The 15,305-nt window shown below is 44.0% G+C and overlaps 1 protein-coding gene across 6 annotated transcripts in view; it reads left to right on the plus strand.

Moving 5' to 3' along the window:
- TSPAN9 (tetraspanin 9) overlaps nt 1-15,305 on the plus strand; it is a 275,804-nt gene that overhangs the window by 31,184 nt on the left and 229,315 nt on the right. Inside the window, exon 2 of one of the 6 annotated variants that reach the window (XM_073314272.2) lies at nt 3,797-3,896. The exons of 4 other annotated variants lie outside the window; for them this stretch is intronic. The gene's annotated coding sequence lies outside the window, so the exon portion shown is untranslated. Of the gene's footprint in view, nt 1-3,796; nt 3,897-15,305 lie in introns of those variants that run through there. One more of the 6 variants, XM_073314310.2, reaches the window with a different exon arrangement.

A 15,305-nucleotide genomic window follows, 5' to 3' on the forward strand; every position in this document is an offset into this window, starting at 1 on the left:
TGCTGGTATGAATGACCTCCCTTCCTCCTCATTGTGCACATGACCAGAAGGTTCATGTTTTCTTGAAACCCATGGTTGTGTAGCAAGCAGTCACTCCACTCAAGAGCAGGAATAACTTTCCAGCATGACTGTTGAGGTTTTGGGCAGGTCAGTTTTGCAACCTAGCCACTGATGGATGTTTTACTTAACAAAAACAACTACTTGTATTGCTGGGAATGAAGGGGATTCCACTAATGGTTTTTCTTTTTTCACCAACTGTTTGGGGCTGATATGTCTGTTCTCCAGGTCAGACAAGGAGAGCTGTGTATACCAGCCAATGGCTATTGCTCTGATATTTATTGGATGTTGGACTGCTGTCCATAGCACAACTCTGGAGTGGGCCTCTTGGCTGGGAGAGATTTCAGCACCCTCTTAAATGTGCTGAATAATGTCAGATCCTCTGGGATCAGTCAGAAACTAAAGCTAGAAAAGACGTATTGGATCATACTCCCATACACTATTGGATCATACACTGGAGTCAGTGTTGGATTGTTCTCTGCAGAGAGACATATTCTCTGCAGCAGATTCTCCAATCTCTTGTCTAGTTTTGAAAATTCCAAGAGATGAGGCTTCCACTACTCCCCTTGGGAGATTATTCCACAGCCTAATACATATCATTCTCAGGAAGCCTAAACTTTTCCCTTCTTAATTTCATCCAAGGGTCCTCCTAGCTGTACTGCTGTGAGTAAATCAAAGAGCCTGTGATTTAAACAAACAGCCCTGCTTTGGTAGTCGGTTGTCAGCTATCAGTTTAGCTGCACTTGCTGAACATGGGTTGGCTGTAAGCATAGTGTCAAACTGTTTGGCATCAGCTCAACTAACAGTGGTTAAGCACTGCTTGCTGAATTAATGCAGAACATGGTTTGTGCTTGTCTGCGCTTGCATCTAAGCCATGTTCAGCTCTGGTCTAGCTGAGCCAGTCACTGAAATGATGTAACCTTCTATGTTTCTAGGGAATTTCCTGACATCAGGAACACGAGCCTAGTTGTTGCATGGTATTTAGGCCAGACTGGAGCAGGGACTCTGTTCTGGGGAAGGGGGAGGGAGGACAACATTCAAGTCCTGTTGAAGAGAGCAGATATACAAAGGTGAATGGCAAGTAGGCTGTGGAGCCTGGAGGGCCACGGCATTTCTGTGAGCAACGGGCACAAAATGCTGGATTAAATCCCTAACATTGAATGTGAATAGATTTAGAGTTGAAGCCACTCAATTAGCTCCTGGATTGCTGTATTTATTGAAAAGATCACATTCAGGTTAGGAAACACAGTTCTCTAAATCAGATTTTCTTATCTCTTTTTTTTACAAATTACATCTTAGATTAGGAGTCTGAAAGCATTTAAAAAATCTAATTTACTTCTCATGGAACTGCTTGTTTACGCTTTATGCTCATCCCAATTTAGACCATAAAAATAGACTTTCAGGTTGTCATGCACTGGCATCGTGCTGCAAAGTGTGGATGCAAATATACAAGGGATATATTAATTTTTTAAAAAAACCTTCCTGTTGACTAATGGAAACATTTCTATTGGGTAGATTTTGTAAAGGCTGGTTGAACAAAGCCTATATTTTCTAGAGATCTTACCCACAGCTAGTCATTTTGATGAGGCTTTCAGTACAGATTGAGATGTCTTTTCTGTGGCCCCTCTTCACCCTGCAGGAGAGAATCCACTTCTGCCATTGCTGCTGTCTTCATAGCACTTCCCCAGCATCAGAATGGAACTGACATCTTATCTTGTCCATTTGTTGTGTGAGGGGTAATAGCAGAGGCTGCCACATGATTGGTGCTGCTAGAGGAAGTGGTAGAGGTACACATGAACTACTGCATGTTACTTTCCAGTAGGGCAGTGGTCTTCCTGTACTAGAAGCAGAAATGGGACCAGCAAGGTTAGTGTTTCTAGCATTTGAATACACCCACTGGAGAGTGTGCTGATGCAGGAGAATTCAATAAATAAAATAACAGGCCTGCTTAATTTCCATTCTGGGTGTTATAAAAGGTGCTCAGATACCTCTCTGATGGGCACAGTATAAGAACCTAGATTGGAAAGGAAGCACTGGATTTTTTTCCTGGTGCCTGTTGTATTAATTTAGATGGACTGTATGGGGTCAAAGGCATTATGACCCACATGACTCTGTCACTGTGCACCATTAAACAGTTTTAAACAATGTCTGGGGTTTGATATACAGACACGTCAACCTGCTTAGTACCATGGTGCAAACACCATTAATTTTTGTCAAGTGTCGGGGGGGGTAGCCGTTTTAGTCTGTATCCACAAAAACAACAAGGAGTCCGGTGGCACCTTAAAGACTAACAGATTTATTTGGGCATCAACTTTCATGGGTAAAAAACCCACTTCTTCAGATCCTTACCATTAATTTTTGTAACCTTTTATTAAAGATACAGAAAAGAAGAAAACACAGTAAAAGCATTTGACATGTAAAGTATTAAATGAGGCTTTCATTTTAACAACCTCCCTTGTTCCCTTTCACTTTTGCTGGAGAGAGTCTTTAGAAGGAAAAAGCCCCTCTTGTTTGACATTCTCTTAAATGGTATCAAAGATAGTAATAACTTTTTTGAGGGGATGGGGAAGAGGAGAGAAGAAGTTAGCTGAGATGGGCTTAAGTTATTGTTGCAGTTGTTGTTAAAGTCTGATCCTGTTTCCTGAAACACAAAACAAGACAGACACACACAAAAGGGAAGAGGAAAGAATAGCACGGATAGAAAATGCAGCTTTTTGTGTCTGATGTTGACTTTCACTTGCATCCTTGCTGCTGAAGACACTCAGGCACAGCACAAGGTCTTATTAGCCACTCTGAGACCTGACCAGCATCTGGCTGTTTAGGTCATAGCTTTTATTTGCCATCTTTTGGTCACAGGCTTACAGCAGTATGGCAAAATATGCAGTCTTGGATGGCTAAGCCAGCCTCTTATTTGACAGAAGGAAAAAGGAGAGAGAAGAAACAAGCTGGGGAAGGCAAAGGACACATGGGTGAGAGGGAGACAAAGTCTCACATCCCAGGTGGTGGTTTGGCTTCAGCTGGAGATGGTGGCAATGTCATTTGACCTCCCTCTCTTGGGATCTGGTCAGGACATCTCTCAGGATCAGGATGACAAAGATCCGGAGTCTCAGGTGGTGGTAGGGTGGCAGCCATGATGGTGAAGTTTGCTCCAGTAGTTGTTTTTTTCTCCTCAGAGTCTCTTTAAGGACCTGAAAAGGGAGTGATGGGTGGAATAGCCCATCCCTTCGTTATTTTGTTTACCAATTAGACCTAATTTTAACACATGAATATTGGTTCATCAATTTCTGGTCATTTACTCCTCTTGTTTACCAGTAATAATTTTAATACAGTTCTTGAATTATATCAGTTGACCTTTTTGTTGGTACTAGTTCTGTTTTTCTGTCTTGCTTTTGCACTCTTTCCCACCAGTATTTGTTGTTATAGGTTATTGTGACATTTCATGAATTTTCACTTCTTACCGTTGAGCTGTCAATTAGGGTAAATTTGTAGGTCTAATTATTACAACATACATCTGTGTTAATATATATTATTTCCATTATGAGGTCATCCCACTTTTATGATTAGACTAACTTGCCAAATAAAGGGCTGCTTTTGTCCATTAATACTTTATTTCTCCTAATCTAATCTATGTTTTTTAGTAGCTTGCCCATCGCTATTGTATTGGAGTGCCTTACAAAACTAAATCTGTGCATGTTTCACATAAAGACCGGGCTTTTTTTGCTTCTCTCCCTCTGTTCAGACGCAGGTGGGATATGTGAGAATTCTTTATATCTTGACCTTTCCTCCACATCCTGATAGGAGAAGAGCGTGTGTGTATGTGGGAAAGCTGTGTCAAAGAGGTGAGTCCTGAAGATGATCAGGTTCGTGGTCACTGTAATTTCTTCCCTCTCCTCTCCCCTTTTGGATTTCCTTAGACGATTGCTTTTTGACCTATATCTGTGTGCCACTAGTAAGTGGGATTTTGGGGTGGGGTTTCAGGCACACAGAGCATTGACCTAACACTGCTCCCAATGATGTTAGCAGCAAACCTTCCATTGACATCAGTGGGAGCAGAGTCAGAGTAAGATGGAGCACTTTTGAAAGTCCTCACTCTTAATGTTTGATCCTCCACATCACAAGTCTTATCTCCTGCAAAAAATACCAAGGGATCCCATGGTAATTCTGGTGTCTCTTTTACTGTTGCTTTGAAGTAACTGTGTGTGTATGCAGTGAGATATTACACAGAATGATTTTAGTTTCATCCAGTATATACAAACGTTGGTCCACCTCTGTGTTCTTAATAATTAAACATTGTACAGTATCTGTCTCTGAAGGGGAGGGGAGGGGAGAAGATCCTTTGAGGGGCAGTACGATAGTCACTACTGATACTGAATATATTCCACACCCTTATCTGGCCACAGCAACCCTCCTTAATTTAATCCACTGACATAAATGTATATTTATCAACAGGGTTTGAAAGCTGCATCAGATGCTGCTGTCTATGGCTGATATCCACCCATCCCTACCCTCACATCTTTGGTGCCCTACTCTGATTGGGAGTGGGGCTAAGATGCTGGCCTTTGTACTAAGATGCTGCCCTTGGACTTCCTAAGGGGATCTCCTAAGGATATTGGCCTTTGCTAATAAGTGTCTGGAAAACGAGAAACTCTTTCCTTGCTGTTCTGACAATGTAGAGAGATCCACTTCCTTTCTTCTTGGCTGCTGGGAAAAGGAAGGGAAAGCTTGTCTTTTATAGCTATCTGTTCTGCCAAAAGTTGTGAGTTGTGCAGGTCGCAGGATCTGGCAATGGGAGGAACAGGGTGTCAGCAGCCTGCTTACCCACTTGATTTGCTGTGTGGCGGTGCACTGGGTGTAAAATTTGTAAAGCAAACTCCAGACAAAAAGCAGCTGCACCAGCGTATTTTGGGATGAATGAGCTGTGAGTCACAGCAATCTGCAATAGCTGAGGTTGCTGGAGTTCAGGCTGGAGGAAGGATGTGAGGGTTGTAGCTCAAGGCTTGGGAGAGGATGGGATGTGGTTCGTTTGTCATAACAGTCAGCTCAATGGGACAAAAATTGTACTGTGATCTAAAAAAAGCAAACAAAATGTTAGGCTGTGTTAAGGAAGGGCTAGAAGTGAATCCTGAAAACATGCTCATGCTGGTGTGAAAATAAACTGCAGGCGCTCATCTTGAATATTATTTTCATATCTGCTCACCTCATCTCAATAAAGAGAGAGCAAAGATAGAAGGGGGTAAAAAGACTTGTCCGTGTGAGGAGAAGTGAGAAAGATTAGGAGGGAGATTTTCAAAGGCTCAGATGCCAGATAGGCATCTAAGTGCCATCTGAGCCTTTGAAAATCTCCCTGTTGGACTGTGTGTTTTTGAGAGGCAGAGAATAAGAAGAAAACGTAAGAGGCATATAAAGTAACGAACAGTATAGAGAAAATAAATTGTTCAGTCCTGTTTTCCCTCTGCCTTAGTGCAAGAACAAGGGGACACCCAATTCAACTAAATTAAAAGGCAAGACGTGTCACATGGATGAAAGGGAATTCTTTTTTACATGGTGCATAATTAACGGGTGGAACTCACTGTTGCAAGATATTGAGGAAAGAGTTTATCAGCGAATGTTAGACATACAGAGAAAATTCACAGTTACAGAAGATAGGTAGAGTAAATTATAAGGCATAGAAAGCCTCATGTTTCACGGTATAAACCAACCACTAATTGCCTGGAGTTAGGTGAGAAACTTCCCTGTGGGTTGCTGCATATTTGCATGTTATAGGTTTTTTTGTAGCCTTCCTCTGAAGCATCTTGCAGTGGGTGCTATCAGTGACAGGATAGTGGACTAGAAGGACCACTGGTCTGGTCTGGTGTTTCCTGTGGTCTCAATCAATGGAGAGTCTCCTTTTAGTTGATGGGAGGCGTATGTGAAAAGATGAATAGTTGGGGAAGCTAGAAATGGGCTATTGCTACACAAGGGTGTTCTCTCTTTCTCTCCATGTCTCAGTTGAAATGACTGTGTGTTGTGATCTCTTTAAAATTTGATACTACAAAAGTTAATATAAGATTAAGTATAATGTTTAACCCCAGAAATAGTAGAAAAGTGAGAATTCCTCTGGCAGCCTTAACTCTGCCCCCTTAGGGGAATATGCACTATGAGAATGTCTTAAGTTACATGATCGCATAACACTGGGCACTGGGATGTACTATTTGGCAAATGTTTATGTTACAAATCTGGATTAAATTGGTGGCAATGTAGAAATATGTCTTACACTAATTTAAGCTAAATGATCTCATATCACTAATAAATGGACATGGGTTTGATTCCCAGAATGCTGGTCTATGCACACAGGTGTCAAAAAGACCATAGATTTCAAACATTTCTCACATACGCTGTAATACACAATTCCTCCCCCCTGCCCTTCCTTTTATGATGCTGAAGTAAGTTTCACAGCAGGTTGAGAACTTGGTCTCTACTCTAACATTGGTGCAACAAATCACATCGCTTTTTTAGCATGCTGGCTGCTGTCAGAAGTGGGAGTTCAGAAACCTTATTGTAATTCACGGCTTTTATTTTCAAATTCATCTGGTTTTGCTGAGAAGGTGGGACTGTGCCATGCTGAGCAGAGGGACTTTCCTGGACTTTCTACCAAAAAATAACTATATGTTTAAAAGTAAAAAATGAATCTGGCTTCTAACATTTGCACATTAAATAAGTTAATAAGCTCAGATACTACAGCAAAGTACTACAGATACTACCATAAATAGTGAAATAGGCTCACCAGGCTGTTTGAAAATTAAATAGAATATAGTGTGAAACCTGTCTTAAGCAACTGCCCAAGGGAATGGTACAAATGGTAAATGATCGCTTAGTAAAGAGGGTCTTCAGTTATATGTTCAAATAGAAATGGTCCACCAGAGGCCTGATTTGTTAACCTTCAGTACGCACTGTGAGGCCCATCTTTTTGTTTCTGTGCAGTGGAAAAGAAGTGGGCTAAGGAATTTAAGGGGTAATTGAGGGGTTTCATTATTATATATGTCTGGTGAGCAGTCATTAGAATGGGCTGGGCAGCTTATGATAGCATAGAATGCTTTTAATTGTGTGCTGAAAGTCTTCAGGAAGGCCCGAGTAGAGGCCAGAGGAGAAGAATAGTCCTTTGCCATAATCGCAAGACTGGGATTTGGGCGATCTAGGTTCAATCCCCAGCTCTGCCACAGGGTCCCTGTATGATTTTGGAATTGTCATTTAATCTCTGTCGCTTAGTTTTCCACTTGAACAACTGAGATAATGGTACTTTTTTTCTCCCACCCTTAGTCTGTCCAGTCAGTTAAAACAAGGACTGTCCCTTCCAATGTGTTTGTACAACAGGGTGCTGATACTGGTCAGATAGAGCCTGAAGATAATTATATGAGGGCACCATTGTGATGGGTGCTCTACAAACGCCATGGAAGATAAAGTCCCAAAGAGTTTATAATTTAATCTGAAACAAGCTGCAGCAAATGAGGAAGGAAGTGGAAAGAAAAACTAACCATAATACAATCATGTGGCAACATAGATTAGCGACACGCACAACTTGATGGTCCCCAGTTACGTGAGAGTTTGTTCTAAACCTTAAAATGAACATCGTTTATTTCTGACTGTTGCACAACCCAGCTAACGTCTGATTATGTCTATTATATTTGATTATCCCTAACATGGGTGATTTCTTGACACAGTAACTTTAGTTCACATAGGTATTATTTGCCACATGAAGATGCGGCTTTTATTTTTCCATAGGGCTAAATTAATGTTGGTCGGGAATATTATGATTATGATTACAGAGGCACCCTGTAAAATTCTTCCATTAGGCCAATAGAAAAGGAAAATTCCAAAGTGAAACAATGTTGGGCGTGGTTATTTGTTAGGTCAAGGTAATTTCAGTTGCAGAGGTCCCTGTTTTAGAATGGAGTTGAAGGCCTTTAGCCAAAACTGTAAATGATCCTGTCCTTTAAGTTACTGGGATATAGCTAAAGTTTAAGGTACCATAAACTTAGACATTAGTAGGTGCAAGCATCCTGCAGGCAAAAGGATTAGTTAGTTACAGAGTGGGGAGAATGTTTTGTCCTGGAGATATCGTAGGGGTTAGCTATTGTCCCTTCTCAGGTTGTTGAAGCCTGGACTCTTTTTCATTATTTTATCTGAGAAGTTCTTTGGTGCCACAAAAAACCCACTTGTTTCTAATCTGAGTCTCGTGGGATGTAAGACTCCTCCCCAACTAGGATTTAGATTTATTTATTTTTTTAATCAGAAGAAACTGTTTTCCCTCCTAATCTATATAGTCAGTCTTAAATCAGGAAAAAATAAATCTGTTGCCTTTAAATGATAGGTCAGACCATCCCTCTCGCTGCTTTAGAAATCGTGTTCCTCTTCCTATTATCTTTCACATGACAAATGAGTCTCCTCTTCTGGTCTCCCTCTGCTTGCTGCTTCCTCATTGCTGTTCTCAAAGCTTGTTCAACAGATCTAGGTTCGTTGGCTATATTGCACTTCTGCAGTTCATGAGCTCAGCACTCTCCGAAGGTCCTTCCTTTCTGTAGAGTCTGCTTGGACACTAAGTATGCATTTGTTGTGCTCACTGTATTTTCAGCCACTTTCAAATGAATGTCTCCTGGTCCTTAGGAGGCAACTGGTTCAAGTACTTAGGCTAGATTTCAGAGAAGTGTAAATCAAAGCTGTCCAATTCTTTAAAGGATTGGTTCTGACTTATGTATTCGAAACCTTATTTTCCCACTTTATCTACCAGTATCTATATTCCTGACCCAATTGTTTCCATGTTAACATCTTGTCCAACTTAGATCTTTCTGTGCTCTAGTAAAGGCTGTATCAGGGAAGGTGCAGTTTTTTCAGGAACTGAGAGTAAGACTATCACATCAGGTGTTCAGGACTCAAACTCTCCTCCTTGGAGAAGTCATCAGTGGAGCACCTGGTGTGCTCACTGCACAGAATGATGCCAGGACATGTGGTCTGGGTTTTAACCAGACTGCAACTTGATTAGTCAAATTACATCCAAGGTTTGCATCGTGAGACAGCCCAGCACACTCACTCGCATCCCATTGATCCTTTGCCAATTCTTGGGGTCTCCCGTGGGGGGGGGGGGGAGCCAATCATCACACTAGGTGGGTCTCTGAGTGCTGCCGCTTGCCCACAATCATCCCTCCCCTTTTTGGGGGTTGAAGCAGAAGGAAACCTCAACTCCCAGTCAGCGTCACTGTCAAGTGCATTGTTGGGACAGTTCCCCTGGGGTAGTGCCCTGGCCTATGGTTCATATTTGCCCCCAGGGGATTAGATATGCTCCCCCTGTCTTGTAGGGAGCTGTTCTCAGGGTGACTGCTATGTTACCTTTTTGGATCTGGAACCTAAATCAGCGAGTTCCACCAGAATAGGGAAGAACTGCAGGAATGTAATGTCTTCAAACTCTAGTTCCCATCACTCCTGGAGCCAGTCATGGGAACAGCAAAGCCCCCTAAAATACAAGCCAAAACCTATCTTCCTTGTTGCAGCTGAGTGGACTTGCAGGTCAACCTCTAGCACATAAACATCCCTCCATATGGACACGCCATTATAGTGAGTGAGGAAACAGTACCAGGTCTTTCTTCATCCTTGTAGAGAACCTTATAAAGTGGAGCGGGGCCCGTACCCTATAAGTAGCAGTATAGGGGGTCCCTAGTATACATTTTTCCCGTTATCCATTGTTTCGGATATCTGTTGCTCATCAGTAGAGGAACGTGTTCTGATTCACGTTGATCCTGATCCACATATCTGTCGTTTGCACATATTGGAACCAACGTGAATTGGAACACGTTTCCCTAATGTACAGTACAGTACTGTACTTGCATCTGCTGGTCACGTTTAAGGCTTATTACCTACGGAGGACATTCTCCATGCTGATTAAGGAGATGGCGGGTGAAGGAAAGCCCAGTGTAAAGGAGTTTTGGAAGTCCTACAACATCTTGAATGGGGTGGAAAACATTGACGCATTGTGGGAAGAGGTCACTTTGCAATGTATGAACTGTGTTTGGTGCCATGCGCGGCCAGATGCTGTCCAAAGCTTTGTGGGTTTTGATGCCATTTCCGCTCTTGACCAAGAAAATTGTCAAGTTGGTGAAGGATGTCAGTTTCAAGGAGGTGGAGGAGGATGATGTACAGGAGTTTTTGGAGTCTCACACTGAGCAACTGACAAATGAGGAACTGATTGAGCTGGAACAACAAGGGATAGCCAAAGAAAGCAAGGACAATGATGACGATGACGTAGGGCAGGAAGCCAGGAGTCTGATGACAAAGAATCTCTCCTGTTTCTTTGGATTGCTAGATGAGATGATGGAAATCATACAGATCCTTTTCATGAACCATCTGCTAGAGTCTGCAGGGCTCTCAATGATGCAGTGGCTTGCTACAGGGAGATCTATTGTTCAAAGATTCATGCAGGAGAGTAGACATCGACAAAATCCTTTTTTAAGACTTCTGCAACCAAAAAGCCAGCCACGGAAACGCCAGCCCAAGAAAACCCAGCTGCCACCCTACTTAAGCTTAGTGTAATTGACACTGTTTTATACTGTGTTACTGTACTGTATTTACTGTATTAAAATGTTCTATGCGTTTGAATGGTGTTAGTAGGGTTCTACATTATTTTATTCAATGTTTTATGTGTCAAATGTGTACTGTATAGCCTGTCATTCTAAAAAAGGTACACTGTTTAGGTGAAAAGAGCATTGTCCTAGGCAAGTGTGGTGAAATTGTGAATGCATCCCCCCTTATTTCATTAGCCCACCCTTATTTCATTATTTCTTATGGGGAAAAATTCCCCAGTATATGTCGTTTCGGTATCCATCGCTCTTTTCAAGAATGCAATCCCAGTGTATTCAGGGAAGCTCCTGTAGTGAACCACACACAGAAGGCATGCCTGGGAGCTATGACTTTGGATGCAAAGTTCAGATGGCCCAAACAGAGATTGGAGATCCCCAGACAAACCTTTTTGGCTCTGCTGACAGTAACAACCATCTCTTTTAGAATTGTGAACTTGTCCAAAGGAAGGTGATTGAGGTCATGGCTTAGATACATCAACTTGGTTGCAGGTCCCTCATGTTTTTCATCAGCTAGGGGAACATCCAGTTCTCCCATTACCTCCTGATAAACCCGAAGCAGCCCATCACACTTGCCTGTCCTGGCCCTGCCTGCAGACAGACAATTGTCCAGGAACTATGTCCTCCTGACCACCCTGTCCAGCACTGTTACTGAATTTTTCAAAGGCCACACACTGAATAGCACAGCTTATGGGCATTGCTTTGTTCACATAAAACTGACTGTTGAAGGAAAAACCAAGGAAGTCACAGTCCAGAGGAGGCAGAAGGCTGACTTGATGTCCCTCTTTACAAGCAAGGCAGCAGGGTCATATGAGCATACTGTGTGCATCATTGTGTCAAGTGATGCATAACAAATGGTGTACAACTTGGGGTTGGTCGTGTTATGGACCAGGATGTAAGCGGTCTGGCCTAGTAGTCAAAGCAGGAGTCACATCTAGTGGGTGGAGCAGCCATCCAGGTTGGGGAACGAAGCCTAGGTTTGGCACCAGAGTCAACTGCCGCTTACCAGAGTCAGGGGTCAAGCTAGAGTCAGAACCAGGAATCAAAGCTGAGGGTTGGTGCTGAGGTCAGATACCAAATGCCAGCGCCCAGATTCAAGCCAGAGTGAGGGTCAGCAGTCAGAGGCCAGAGTTGGAACCAGGTGTGGTAACTGATGATGGGAGGTGAGACATAAGGGCAGGAACTGGACGAGAGGCAAGGATCAAGCACAGAGCAGGAGCTTGGTGGGAACAGGGGGGAGGCAGGAGCAAGGAGCGGAGCGGGAATCAGGAGCAGGGTTGGATACAAGAGGCAGGCACAAGCAGGGTCCAATGCATCCACAACAGGAAATCACCTTGTTGCTCAGACAAACTTCCTGTGCCTCCTTCTGGCTTAAAGAGCGTGGTTGGATCAATCGGTGGAGCTGAGTGATTTTCCAATCAGGGCTCCCGAGGTGGTGCCTTAGTTGAACCTATAGTCATACTAGCTTCTCGGTCCACCAGGGTTTTGGCAGACATAGGCTGCAGGCCAGGGTGCGGCAGCTGTCTGGGAACTCCCAGAATTAGGTTCAAGACCCAGGACATCATAAGTTGCATCATCTACCAATCCCCTGTTTGGATATGAGAGATGCTGAATGAGATGATACTCGCCAGGCACTTTCCTAGGCCACGGGGAAGATGCAGAGATTAGGCAATGGCATTTTCAGGATAAGGCCCAAACGAACCTTCTTTTGGGTCTGTGCCTGGCTTTGCTCTCCATGCCTTTAACTGATCTGAAGTTATTTGCTATTATGTGTATCCTCTCCCTTTCATACGGAATCCTGAAACCCTGAACTGAATCCTCCACGTTGGGGTAATCCCTTAAAAGGAGGGCTAAGACACCCAACTTAATTGGAGACATCTTTTTCAGCCATGTTGTCCCTGCCCTTGCTCTGTGTGGTTTTGGGCTGCTGATCATGCCCCAGGGGAAGGTGCGCTTAAAACGTGGACAGCCTGAAGACGTGACTATCTCCACAATGCCCACGTTTGTGACTAAACCCACGGCATGTACAAAAACATTTGCCTTCTCTTGTACTCCTGGCATGCAAACCTTGGCTGATCAGGCATTGGCACCTCAAGTCTACCCCTGTCCCCACTTTCACACCTTGACTTTACCAGTATGTGGCCGCTACCGGCGTTGGGGCCAGTTAACGGGTTCCCCTGAGCCATGCACTCCAGCCATCGTTCCTGATCGGTTTTATCCCAGCACTGGGTGGGGCTGCCCTCATTCTAAAGTACTCATCATACAAGAGCCAAGTGGTGCCTGAAGAAAATGTATTATATGCCCTAGGTATAATAGCCAAATACTTCAGCATGGGCCCGTACATTGCTGGGTATAGCTGTCCCATCACACCCATGTAGATGATGTTGGCCGCAAGCCATTTGTCCCAGTTCCTATCTATCTTGGGATGCTTTGTCCTATCTTTTTCTCTCCTCTCTGCCTTATGCCTTTCCTCCAGTGTAGGTTACCTGAACTGCAGGGAAAATATGTCCATATACTCAGCTTGACATATCTTCTCACATGTTAACGGGAAAAGATGGGCCCCAAACTGATCAGCGGCAGCTGCATATGAGACTATGTTAAAACCCACATTAATAGACCCATTGGGTTGCTGCAATAAAGGCTGTGGGGCAGGGAGAGGGGGAGCTGTGGGGCTAGGGGCTGTGATGCTGGAATCTGTAAGGCCACTCTCTGAGGAGCTGGAAGGCTGGTAGCGTGGGGTAGGGAGCTTGGGTGTTGGGGGCCCCCCACCCCGAACATGCAGACAAGTGGCATGTTCTATAACCCTCCTGACCCTGAAGCCATCCGGAGCCTAACCTATTGCTCTCGCCAGAACTGCCTGCCTGAGGTCATGAGGTCACACTTGGGGGGCTGTGCTGAACCCCAGATATGCCCACTGAGGAGGCCGAACCATTGGGGCCTGCCCCTGCTTTCCCAGTGGGCCCTGACTGTGAACTGACCCTACTGCAGGGACCAAGATGTCCTATGCTGTGCCTGACCATTGTTTTCCAGGGCTCTGGTCTGAAATGGACCGCATCATCTCCATGAGTCTCCCTATCCCTGGCCACTTAGGACGCGGTTCCCCTTCTGGCCTCTTTCCTCTCTCCTTCCTGATCTTCCTGGTTCCTTCCTGCTCTGGGGTAGGCAACACATGGCCCTGCATGCAGCAAGTGGCTGCAATGGGTCTGTTAGTCCTACTGTGCCCCCGAGTCTCGGTCCCAGCCCTGCAGCCAGCCAGCCATATGTCCTGCATAATCAAGTAGATTATTGCCAGACTGTTGTTTATGATCCTTGTGCTCTGTTCCTCTGACTGCTGGAAACCAGCAAACTGGAAGTGGCTCTGAGCACATAGCTCTTATCCTGGCTTCGAGTCTCATGCCAAATCCTGTGAGACATCAAGCCTACCCCAGGTATCCTGTGGTGGGCTGGAAGTCTTGTGGGACCCAGCCCATCCTGTCCCTTGGTCCTCTCTCATCATGGGAGCCACCAAAACACACCCTTTGCTAGGCTTGGGGCCCTCTTAGCTTTCTTTCTGGAGCATTTTTCTGCTTGAATTTATTACTTCAGTATGCTCTGAACTGTTTATCTTTGACATAAAAGAAAAATCAGGTCTCATATCCATGTCTCCAGACTGGCAATGGGTAGAAATCTCAGGAGCTGCTCTTCTCTTTCCTGGTGGTTTCTCTCCTTCCTCTATCACCTTTCAAAGAACTCTGTCTCTCCAGTGGAAGCATTTGTGGAATCACAGAGGGTAGAGATGGAAAAAACCTGTTATACCACTGTCAAGGTTCCTTCCCCACTCTGAACTCTAGGGTACAGATGTGGGGACCTGCATGAAAGACCCCCTAACCTTTTTTCTTACCAACTTAGTTTAAAAACATCCCCAAGGTACAAACTTTGCCTTGTCCTTGAACAGTATGCTGCCACCACCAAGCGTCTTAAAGAACAGGGAAAGAGACCACTTGGAGACGTCTTCCCCCCAAGCCCTACACCCCCTTTCCTGGCTTGATAGTAATCCTCACCAATTGGTACAGGTGAACACAGACCCAAACCCTTGGATCTTTAGAACAATGAAAAATCAATCAGGTTCTTAAAAGAAGAATTTTAATTAAAGAAAAGGTAAAAGAATCACCTCTGTAAAATCAGGATGGTAAATACCTTACAGGGTAATCAGATTCAAAACATAGAGAATCCCTCTAGGCAAAACCTTAAGTTGCAAAAAGACACAAAAACAGGAATATCCATTCCCTCCAGCACAGATTATTTTACCAGCCATTAAACAAAAGAAAATCTAACGCATTTTCTAGCTAGATTACTTACTAACTTAATAGGAGTTGGAAGGCTGCATTTCTGATCTGTTCCTGGCAAAAGCATCACACAGACAGACAGAACCCTTTGTTCCCCTCATTGGTCATTTTGGGTCAGGTGCCAGCGAGGTTACCTTAGCTTTTTAACCCTTTAGAGGTGAAAGGGTTTTGTCTCTGCCCAGGAGGGATTTTATGGCACTGTATACAGAAAGGTGGTTACCCTTCCCTTTATATTTGTAACAACCACCCAGGCCTTCTTGCTTCCAGTGTTGGATTGTTCCCTATAGTACACTTTGTCCGGTTTAGTTTTTAAAATTTCCAG

The sequence above is a fragment of the Lepidochelys kempii genome, chromosome 1 (assembly GCF_965140285.1).
Source record: "Lepidochelys kempii isolate rLepKem1 chromosome 1, rLepKem1.hap1, whole genome shotgun sequence".
Lineage (NCBI taxonomy): Eukaryota > Metazoa > Chordata > Testudines > Cheloniidae > Lepidochelys > Lepidochelys kempii.